This window comes from Hibiscus syriacus, unplaced genomic scaffold, assembly GCF_006381635.1.
Source record: "Hibiscus syriacus cultivar Baekdansim isolate YM2019G1 unplaced genomic scaffold, ASM638163v2 tig00113725_pilon, whole genome shotgun sequence".
Classification (NCBI taxonomy): domain Eukaryota; kingdom Viridiplantae; phylum Streptophyta; class Magnoliopsida; order Malvales; family Malvaceae; genus Hibiscus; species Hibiscus syriacus.
Window position 1 is genome coordinate 619411 of NW_024063471.1, and position 12411 is coordinate 631821.

The following is a 12411-nucleotide window of genomic DNA, read 5'->3' on the forward strand; positions in this document are numbered from 1 at the left end:
GCATGTCACTACTACAAGGTAATACTACATCATCAATGAAAAAAATTAAAAAGTTACCATATAAACATTTATATTTATTTTTAGTGGCTTGTAATCAAATAATATCAAAATGTAACATTAAAAATTATTTAAAAAATAGTTGACTGAACAAATCAAAATCGTGGGAATAGATATGTGGCCAAATACATAGTTTCCAAAAGTTATTACACAAAGTCTTTCATTTGAATTTCTTGAACTGTTGGTTGTGCGTATCTGGTGGCGGCATAGACTTTTTTAATTTATTTCTGGTTTCTTGTTATAAGAAAATTCCTTGCTAGTACTGTTTTGTGCGAGTTTAAGCAAGAAGAGGGTGCTGATTTTCCTAGAAATTTTGGTCACTTTGGCGTGGCATGTCAAAAAGTAAACAAGTGGAAGATGAAATTTGAATTAAAAGAACGTAACACTTTTATTATATAATTCAATTTCCAACCCTAAAAAAATTGCATCTTATTGGGGTAAGTTTATATTAAAAACCCCAAATAAATAATTATTTAAAGAAATATGGTCATCTAGAAATTATTTGGAAGAATAACCCCTAAATCGTCCACATCGGACGATCTTGCAACCTGCAAACAACATGTTAAATCCTCGCACCATTCAACACGCGAGATACATCCGATGTGGGCACTTTCCAGATAAGCCAATAAACAACTGGATAAAATGACCTTGTGTATTACGAAGCGCGGGGCAACCTTTATGATCCAAAATATCACGAGATTTATAGGGGATCTAGCGGCCTGCAAAGCGCGAGGACAATAGATTTCCTATCATCCCTTTAGTGTCCATAGACTTGTTCGGATACTACTTCCGGGTGGGAAACTGGTTTTTTTTTAATTTTAATTATAAATGCATAGTGTTGCAATTTATCTTTAAGGTGACTATAATATAATCATATATAAGACATTTTAAGTAGGATAAAAATGACGTTGAAAATGGTTAGAAATCATGGTTTTGTGAAGGAAGAAGAAAAATGGTTTGATAGACATATTGAAGTGTTATTTCTGGCTTGTAAATATGAGTGATTTCAGAATTTATATGCTCAGAGGTATAGTATTGCAACTTATATATATGTTAAGGCTAATTTGGCCACGTACGAGATATTTTAATGAGGGTAAAAATCGTGTTGGAAAAGGTTGGAATGCATGATTTGGTGCATGAAGAAATCAAATAAATTAAAAACTAAGTAATATGTGTTGTTAATTAAAAAAATAATGCAAAAAGCCCATTTAATTGATACTGGGCCTGAGTAGTGGGACATTTGTTCTTCGTGCGTCCAGGATTCCTACATATAGAACATACTTTCAGTTGTCTAGTTCTTTCTTGATGTTCGACCAAATCCCCATCACAAAAATCTGGGTTGACCGTGGAAGACCAGTTTTTTTCGTTGTAGTGCATAATCTGGTCGTATTGTAGATTCATCATCATCTTTCTAATGGGAGGGAACTCATATTCATAAACCTTGAATATAATTTCAAGTAAGTAAACCCGATCAATGAATCTCATGTAGATCCGAACAGAAGAAGCAGCATCAATGGTGTGCGTACACGAGTATTTGAAAGTTTGGAAGAATCCGTACTCGTATGTTTGTTCTCGTAAATTAACCACGTATGCATTGTGTAGTACGCCTTCCAATGGCCTCGTAAATTCTGATACACGAAATAATGACATTTCGCGAGAGAAGCATATGTTACTCATCGCGTTGGAATGCTGCTGGAATGTTTGCAATTTTCTGAGGAGGTCTGGTGGATTTGGTGGCCACATGCAATCCAGTCAGCTTGCCTTCCCAAGGTTGCAAAAGGGTTGCCAGTTTATAATATTTCGCTTTGACAACGAACATGATAGGCAAATGGCGCACTCTCTTTAGTGATAAATTTATTGCCTCAGCCAAGTTCGTTGTCATATAACCATACCGTCTACCCCCATTAAATGATGGAAGTCATTTCTCCTTTGGATTCTAGCAAGGTAGTTAAAGCCCTTAAAATTCATGTGTCTCAGTTCCTGCATCAGGTCCTCAAACTCACGTACAGACTGTGTGTAACCTATCAATAAAAAGTGAAACAATTAATTTGAAATAATTTTTGTATATATGGTAAACCGAAAATGATGAAAGTTGTACCCATTCGAAGCACCATTAGATGCTCATCTTGACTCTTGAACTTCTGCAAATAGTTTATGACAATAAGTCGTAAACAATACCAGTGATAATTATTGTGGGGATGTCAAGATGGGCCCAAATGTTGGAGTGCGTATTTGATACCAGCGCCTCTGTCAGAAATAAGACAAATCCCATCATCTCTATCCTTCATCACATGTGATAAAACATATGTTTGTAAGTTCGTAAGGAAGAATTCCCAAGAGTCGATATCTTCATTTTCAACAATTGCGAAGACGAAATTTGAACAATCGGCTTGCAGTGTCGGAATGCATTAATGCATCGCGAAAAAGTCCAAAAGAGTCGGTAGAATTGGTAGACACCTTGTACAACACGATTATTTTCGTTCGCTAGGACTGTTTCCAATTTCACAATTACTCCCAAAATGTGTTTCTGCATCAGTTTAAGCCATGTCCAGAATTCATTGTATGATTCCTCCCATTGGCTGAATTTTTTTTGTGCCGATACCTTGCATGCCATGCTTTATGGTAGTCAGCTGTGTACCCGTATAGTGATGTAACTGAAGAAATACAGGTCAATACCGTAACATGGATTTGATTTGAGCAGCAGAATGAAGGCTTCTGAAAGCACGTGCGCATCCAAGTTACGGTGATCTTGTTTCAAGATGTGGCGGTGCATGTATGTGGTTGGATGTATTTGTGAGTTTCCAAAGGTTGTTCATCGTCTTTAACCGTGATACACGAACCCTCCAATTACATCCCTGCTTCTTTTGGAGAGATTCGACGATGTACTTATCCGCATAAGTTTTTTCACAGTTGACGTGACGAGCGATGTATGTTGTAGTTCTTGATTGCCATTGCTTGTTCTTTTGTCCTAAAACTCATTCGTAAAAAGGGTAAATAAAATTGCAAACTTACCAATAAAAAATCAAAATAAATAATGAAAATTTAAAACATTATATTAACATGAAAACCATTCCAACATAGAGATCACCATCACTATATTGATTGTATTGCTCAATGTGTGGGAATTGGGAAAATTTCGGAGCATTGAATGCTACCATATAAATTGTTGTAAAATGCGATGGTGGTTGGTAATAAGAAATATGCATTGCAACATGTGGAACCGTTGTAGCCGCGTCTTATTCTTTGTTGTCTTCTGCTTCTGGTGGCATGTCAAGGTCTTATGGTTCTTCATAGAAGGGGCCTAACTCATCACCATCGGGGTTGAGCTCCCTTATAGGTTAATCGTTATAATGATCCTCCTCAAAGCGAAATAGTTTAGCCTCGTTTAAATCAAAGTTAACCGCTGCTGCAGGTGTTCTTCGTTCATGAGACCGCTCATGAACCGGTTCCCAAAGATCAACGTCAGGTACACCAGTAAAAGAATGTCTCCCCATATGTGTTGAGACGCTATCCAAAGGGATATATTATTAAAAATTTATTTAAATACCAAAATAAATAAATAAATAAATAGTAAAAATAAAAATAATATTAATTAATTTACCTCATCATTTTGCCTCCAATAATCGAATATGTGACTTCGATCATGTCTTAGTAGACTCGTCGTCATGATATGAAATCTTTGAATTTTTGAATGTATGAAAGAGATGGGTGTGGTGATGAATAGGAGTGGAGAACCCTAGTTATAGCCCTTCTCGTACCTGGAGAAACGCAGTTTTAAATATAATTTGCGTCCTGCAAGATGCGAGTAACATTGAAAATACACAGAATTTATTCTGTTCCCAGTACCTTGCAATTTGCAAGACGCGAGATTGATGCTAACTTTTATCTTTTAAGTTTCAAAGTATATTATAATTATAATAATATTAATTATTTATTATATATAATATAACACATAATTTTCATTATTTCAAAATTTACAAAATATATTATAATTTTTTTGATAAAATATCTATTTAATTACTATATTTATATATTATTATTTTTAATTATTTATTATATTTAATAATTAGTATTATTAATTCATATCATTATATTTAATAATTAATATTATTAATTAATATCATTATATTTATTTATTATATTTATTTAATATCTACGTTTCAAATTAGGATATTATATGAAATTCGAAAGAACCTCGCGCTTTGCAGACAACGAGGTCTCCCATAAATCTCGCGATATTTTGGATTATAAAGGTTAACTCGCGCTTTGCAATGCGCGATGTCATTTTATCCAATTATTTTATTGGTTTACCTGAAAAAATGTGCCCACTTAGATGTATCTCGCGTGTTGGAGGATTCGAGGATTTAACACACGATTTGTAGGCAACGAGGTCGCCCGACGTGAACGATTTAAGGCTCTATTTCTTTAAATAATTATTTATTTGAGGTTTTTAATATAAAATTACTTCTTATTGGTCCAATTCAATCCAAAGCCTGCGGTTGCTTGGCAGACAAGAAGTCTTGTGATTTTTCTTCCTTCTTCTTTCATTGTTACTTGTATGAATTTCGTTGATAAAATGATAATCTAATTGAACACGGTCTTGCAGAGAAAAAAAAGTTGGGGATTTAATATTCCACAAGCATATGTATATATGATCGAATATATAATTGTGTATGTGGATGAATTTAGCAGATGCATGATCTAATGATTTTATGTTTTTTTGGTAAATTCACAAATGGTCAATCGATATAAGACGTTAATTTTTTTAGTTCATCGACTATTAAAAGTTATAAAATTATCTTACAATTATATATCATTATTTATTGTAACCCAATTTTTCATAAATTTCAAATTCGTTCTTTTTCGTTAAAAAATTGACGACCGTCTAAGCTAGATGTTAACATATTGTCTTAGATACAATAAATTTGATCACAAAATCGTTTGAGTTGTATTTTATGGATCAACTCTTCATTTTTCTTATTTCATCGAACTAGAGGTTGAATGCAACAATAGTGCCAATAGACACCATTAAAATATAATTTTTACTATATCACAATTTATATGTTAATGTCCAGCTCAGGTGGTCATCAATTTTTAACAAAAAATGATGAGTTTTGAACATATAGATAGTTGAGTAATCATTTTATAACTTTTAAAGTCAAATGACTCGTTAAAATAGTATACTATAGTCAAAGGATCATTTGGAAAATTTCAATAGTCGAAAGATTTAATAAAATAATTTTCTATAATTAAAGGACCATTTGTGTATTTTACATATTTTTCTTATAGCAAACAAATATGTTGATGAGTTAATTTAAAATAAGTAAGACGTGTTTCTGATTTGATGGGGTAAAGGAAATGAAGCGAGGGGTTTATTTAGAAAGATAGCAGTCGTGCCAACTCTTATGAAGACTACCTTATGGCTGCTGCGTCTAATCACTGAAAATGACATTTTTTATAAGAAAAACTGAAAAAGGAAAGAACTTTTCAAAATCCATTTTAAAACTTAATGTCTTTGTAATTAAAATGATGTTTATATATATATATATATATAAAAACTTGGTCAAAAATTACTAAAAATGAGTGGCCAAATTGCCGAAATATTGTTGTTGGAAAAAATTCCTGAGATATGGAACATTGAGGATTATTTCTCCACCTAGGGTGAAATATACAGTAACAACACAAAGATTTCATGATTGTATAGCGTCTTCAGGTCAAACGTAAAGACTCCAGAAGTTCACGGCGTCTTCAGACTACACAAAAACAGGTAGGTTATCTCTTCTCGGCCTGAAAATACCGTGCACTCCTTGAGTCTTTACGTTTAACCTGGAGACGCCAAACAATCATAGAGTCTTTATATTGTTACTGTAAATTTCACCCTCAATGAAAATAATTCCGAATATGACTTAAATTAGGAATTTTTTCCCACCACAATATCTCAGCCATTTTCCCAAAAATGAGTTGCTTGTGCTTCGCCACCTCCTTATGAAAACGAAATAAAACAAAAATAGTAGCTTTGGCCTTTTTGAGTCATTAATTTCAAACTATTTTGCAATAGTTGTTGCATATCAATGGACAAAATGATAATTATTTTAATAAAATCTATTTCATTTTTTCCGAATAATCTGATGTGATTATTCGAAATTAAAAATAATATTTGTTTATTATCTATTTTAGTAATTGATACTATGCACACATATCATACAAATACAATTGTTTAAACTTAGAATTTCAAAGGAGATGAATATTTCCTTTAATCACTCAATAAATTCAAAATCTATCTCATTTATCAACATTAACTCAAAAACGTAATTGATTTTTGAACAATGATAACTGAATTTCATTGATAAAAATATATGAATGAATTATAATTATAAAGCACCCAAATATAAAGATAAAAATAGAGACAATAGTCCTAAAAAATCATACAAAAAAAATTTTGAACTTAAGATACGAAGATAAACGAAACATTCACTTGAGAATAACAACTAACAAAAAAAACCTAATAACATTCATAAAAACTTTTTGTCTCTGTGAATGAAACGTTTTACGAAGTAATGAGCGAAAATTATTTGGCAGGCTGCTTCACTACATAGTTCTGATTATATCAACAAATAACCTTGTATTATATATGAGCACCGACAAATCAAACAAAAAACAAATGTCATGAGAGTCTATGCGTGAGCACCAAAATGATCGTAAAGGTATGCGAAAAACGTACCAAAAGTCATAAGGATGGTGACACATGAACAGAGAAATGTGTCATAAGGATATATTCTTAATTTAAAATTTAAAAATAAGAAAAAAGAAAAACAAAATATAGTATGAAAAAGAATAAGTAAACTAATAATTACTGACAATCGACAATCATTAAGAATGATGTTACCGTCGACTAAACAAAAACTAAAGAAAAAGAGGAAATCAGCACAAGGATATTATGATGGTTGAAATCAACATTATTTTTTTAGTCTATTAACAATTTACTTACAATATAGTCACTTAAAATTAAGCTTTTTAAGAATAATAATATTTTTTTACTATTGAGATAAGTTAATAGGTTATTATTTTTTTAAATTGTTCAAGTAAATGTAATTTTAAATTTGTTCAATATTAATAAATTGTGGCAAAACCATTAACCCGATGAGCATTTAATCTATTACAATAGTTGTGCTAATATCCAACGAGTGAAATTGAGCATTAAGAGCTATTGTTACTTTGAAAGCTCACAATTAACATGGAGAGCTGTTTTTAGAGGCACAATTGGGAAGCTAGGCTTTTATTACATGTGAAAGGAAACTAAACAAAGAAAAGTGAAAGAAAGGGACATGAAAATAGAACAATGATTGGATTATGCAGCGGGTGTTTTTTGCGTAGGAAGGCGTTATAAGAAAGAAATCCAATCTACAATATTGAAGCTGACGTTGATGGACATTAATATTCTGGAAGTGGCGGACCCACAACTTTATAAAAATGAGCATACATTTATTTTGAAATTTTAATTTTTTTTATTAATGATCTATTTTATTGATAATATCTCTTCTACTTAAAAGTTATATATTAAAATATTTTAAAAATATTTTAATATTTGTTATTATTCGAGCATACAGTTTGAAGTAAAAAACGGTGGAATTCGTAACTATATCAGTCTTGGTTAATATTTCCAAATCAACAGAAACTTACAAGAAACCGTCTTTATCATATGGACAGCTGGAGGCATATTTTGGGCACATTTTGATAAAAGGGAATAAAACTAATAAAAAAGGATAGAAAAAGTCCATGTCGAGATTTTGAACAAGCCTTGCGCCATGGGCATTGAACATGTGCCAACTGGGTAGGTACTCGATTCAAGAGATGTCAATTGTCAAATGTCAATGTGCTTTGCAATACGCTTAATCCGGAAACCACGAAATTTTGGCAAAAATATTAGCATATGATTCGTGACCCACATTCACATTCCACAACCGGAGATCATGGGGATTGTGGGTTAATATTGAAAAAATTATTTCATATTGTATTAATTTATACAATTATGATTTTTTTTTGGAAAATATTAGTAGCAAATAAGATTAATTATTATTAAATAATTATGAGACTCTTCTTCTTGAACGATTCTTACGAAATTCCTTTTTGTCAAGCTAGGAGACTTTGGTGATGCATTGCATTTGAATAGGTATGAAATACACGATGATGGCTTTGGCTATGTTGACACGTGAAAGATTACATTGCCATATGCCCCTATTGTTATGGGAAAGAGAAAAATAAAAGTAAATGGTTTTATGTTTATTTCACCAACACAAAGCTTGACCGAAGATGAGCCATGGTCATGCTGGCTCCCTCTCCTCTTGTCCTGCTTAAGCCTATGGGTCTCATAACTGGAAAGTAGTGTTATCATGCCCTGTTTCTAAACAAGTGATACTGACTTATTTTTGTCAAATTTTACTATAAGTTTTGTATTGTTGTAGGTTTAGTTCTATATTTTAATTTGAATAATTTTGGTTTAAATACACAAGGGATTTTTATAGTATTTTAAAATTTAGTTTTTATATTTTACTGTTATGAAATTGAGTTTTTGTGTTTTTTTTATTTAAAGTTTTTGACCTTTATTAACTTGTAATGTCTCATACCTGATCCATAAATATCGGGAAGATGATGTTACATTTGAATAATGGAGTGAAAATATATCTAATAAAATTCAAAATTTTATATTGTTCAATCAATTATGTGTTTATTCAATGTAGGGACTAAATGATAAAGCATAATAGCCATATTGGTAACCAATCAAATAATATAATTATTCAATTTCACAATTAATGCTATTCTAAGGTTTGCATTTTGAAAATTTGATTTTAATAAATCAATGGATGCTCTTTCTTCTTGTAAACGATACTTATTTGATAAATATGATACTCATTGTAATTATATATATATCTTCTTCTTACTATTTTAAATTAGTTTCAAACATAGTTTATTATGGTTTTAGTTTTTGTTATGGCATGCTTGCATATGCAGGCACCGGAGTTTGATTTTCTTTATGACATCATCACTTGTCAATTGTTAATTATCAGCTCCACCAAAAACGACATGGCATAAGATGATGACTCAAAGCCAAACTATTTCACTAGTGCTTTGACAGGCTAAGCGTGGACACAGTTAATTTTAAGTCTACAAGTGATCATCTTAAAATTTAATTTTTCCCGAATAATTATTTATTTTATTAATAATATCTATCCCAAAATTTTATTTGTATTCACCCAATTAAAAATATTTATATGTTAACTGGTATATGTTTGCATTTGGATATTCTACTTTGTTGTTTATCTAAATGGGGTTTACACATGGAGCACCCTGATTAACACCTTCAAGAAAAATAGTATATATAATTAATTATGTCAAGTTGACGTAGATATATGTATTAACTGGTAAAACTTTAGATCATGCAATTGAGGAAGATATGGAATTTTCGTGCAAGGATTTCAAGGTAGGGAAATGCCAAGGCCAAAAGCTGGTGGATGGTGAAACCATGCCCTTGGTTCGCAACCCCCGAGGCTGACAAGGCTGATATAGACTCACTCTTGTTGGCTTTAAAGACCAACAAGGATTGGTTTGAGCAATTGATAATCAAGAACAGTACTGTCCTCCTCCGAGGTTTCGAAGTCGAGAATGCTAAAGCCTTCAATGACATCGTCGAAGCCTCGAACATGTAAAAGGCCTATATTGTATTGAAGGAAGTAAACGGTTTTGAATTAGTAACAGAATCTGTAACGGGAGTTAATTTGTTTTGGGACAACTGACACAATTGACAATTTATTCTAGAAAGTGCTGGGCTATACGTCCATATAAAGAATATTTCATATCCAAAATCAAATCAGAGTTTTGACAATGAAATTCACGAGTATTCTCTTCCTTATCTGCTCTCACTTTACTGTTCCTGCGTCTAAACCTTTCCTTTGTTTTAGATCTACTCTTGACCAATTATTCAACATGATATTAAATGATCGGGCTGTTGAGTTGTTAACGAACGCCTTACTCGTCTCTGCTTGTTGAGAAACCACGTAAAACAACAATACTAACAATAATTTCTGTGAATATATCCATGCATTAGAGTACAAAACTACACTGCCTTTTATAGCACCTGCTAGTGCACAACTAGGCTTACTGAAACAGGTAGGTTAGACTAACTGACACCCTAACAACTCTCAACTACTAGCTAACCGTGCAACTAACTGTGCACTGGATCCTACATTATTCCTAATAGTCTCCCCACTCCTTCCAAGCTCATTCTGCATGTTAACAAGGTAACACACAAATCTTTTCGCAAAAACTTCAAAAGCAGTCTTGGTCAGCGGTTTCGTTAGGCCATCATCCAATTCACAACTGGCTGGAACATAGCTAACACGAAGCTGATGAGAAGACACCTTTTCACGGATGAAATGAATATCCAGGTTAACGTGCTTCGAACAACATGATAAAGAGGATTCGTGTTCAACGCCACAACAATGATTGTCGCACCAAATGACAGGTTCACTGCATACATCCATTCCTAGATCAGCTAATAGAGAACCAACCAATGTAACCTCAGCAACAGCATCAGCTATGCTGCGATATTCGACATCCATCGTGAACCGAGACACGGTTCGCTGCTTCTTCGAGCTTCAAGAAACAAGACGACTGCCGACAAATACACCATAACCAGACATAAAGTGGCGATCACCAGCATCACCACCCCAGTCAGCATCAACAAAAGCTGTAATTTTTAACCCAGCAGCATCAAGAGAGAAAACTAGACCGTGATCGAGCGTGCCAGCCAGATAACGGAGAATCCTCTTGACAACCACAAGATGAGCAACACGGAGCATGCATAAACTGCACGACTTTGTTCACACTAAATGCCACATCCGGACAAGTGTGACAGACATAAAGCAGAGCCCCAACAATACTACGGTACTCATGAGCATTAGCAAGCAGGTCACCAGACTGCTTCACCAACTTGGACGCAATAACCATTGGTGTAGGTGTGGCCTTGAGCATATTTGTTTTTTCAAACAACTCAAGTATATACTTCCTTTGACTGAGAAAAAGAGTGGCACTAATCCTTTTAACCTCTATACCAAGGAAGTAGGTAAGAGGGCCAAGATCCTTTAGTGAAAACTGATAATGAAAAGCTTGAACGACACCATCAATCTCATCATCAGAGTGTCTTGTAAGTATAATATCATCCACATGGACCAAAATATATATACACACACCGTTCCTTCTTCATATAAACAAAGATGTATAAGCTCTCGAGGCCTTGAACCCAAGGTCTATTAAGCTTCCTTTAAGCTTCTCATGCCAGTTTCTCAGTGCTTGCCGAAGACCATAGAAAGCCTTCTGGAGTTTACACACCAGAGGAGAGCCATTCGAGCCATATTCCTCAAACCGGGGGGGCTATTGCAAGAACATATCTTTGCTTAGATCACTATTCAAAAATGCATTGTTAACGTCTAGTTGCCTCAACGACCAGCCCTTGGTAACTGCCATGGCAAGAAGCACATACACCGTTGAAAACTTAACAACGGGGCTGAATGTGTGGACAAAATCCTGACCCGACACCTGAGAATATCCCTTCGCCACAAGCCTAGCCTTGTAACGATGAATAGAGCTGTCAAGATTCTTTTGGGTTGAACAACCCTTACAACCCATAATATTATGACCTCTAGGAACCTGAACGAAAGTCCACGTGTTATTCTACTTAAGAGCGTTGAACTCAACATGAACTGCCTCAGTCTATTTTGATGACTGAAAGGCTTCACATATTGTGGTTAGTACAACAATATCCATCCAGGCTATGTGAACTTGAGGTTTAAAAACCCCATATTTGCTAGTAATCATAGGATGCCAATTAGTACCCAACACGTCATCCGATTGACCATATTGAACATTAGGACCCTCATACAAAGAAGAAACAGTAACAACATTATTATGTGAGACAGCTGGACTGCTGGCAAAACCATCAATAGGCCTACGATCATTTACAACCACAGGGTGAACCGGGGGGAGCAACAGTAGCCTCTGCATGAACACTAATATCAGCATGAGCACTATGTTTATCAAACTTGCTTATATCATTCACTACCTCAAGTGATTGAGGCACCATTGATGGATTAGTCCAATGCTAAGCAAGCCTTGTTTCGGTAAAAGAAAAGTGCCATTCGTAAAAAATAACATGCCTTGAAACAAACACACAACCATCAACACCAAGACATTGAAATCCTTTGTGATAAGGGTTGATTCCTAAAAAAGTGCACGACTAAGACCGAAACTCTTGCTTATACCGATTAGAAGGCCTTAAATACAGAAAGCATCGACACCCAA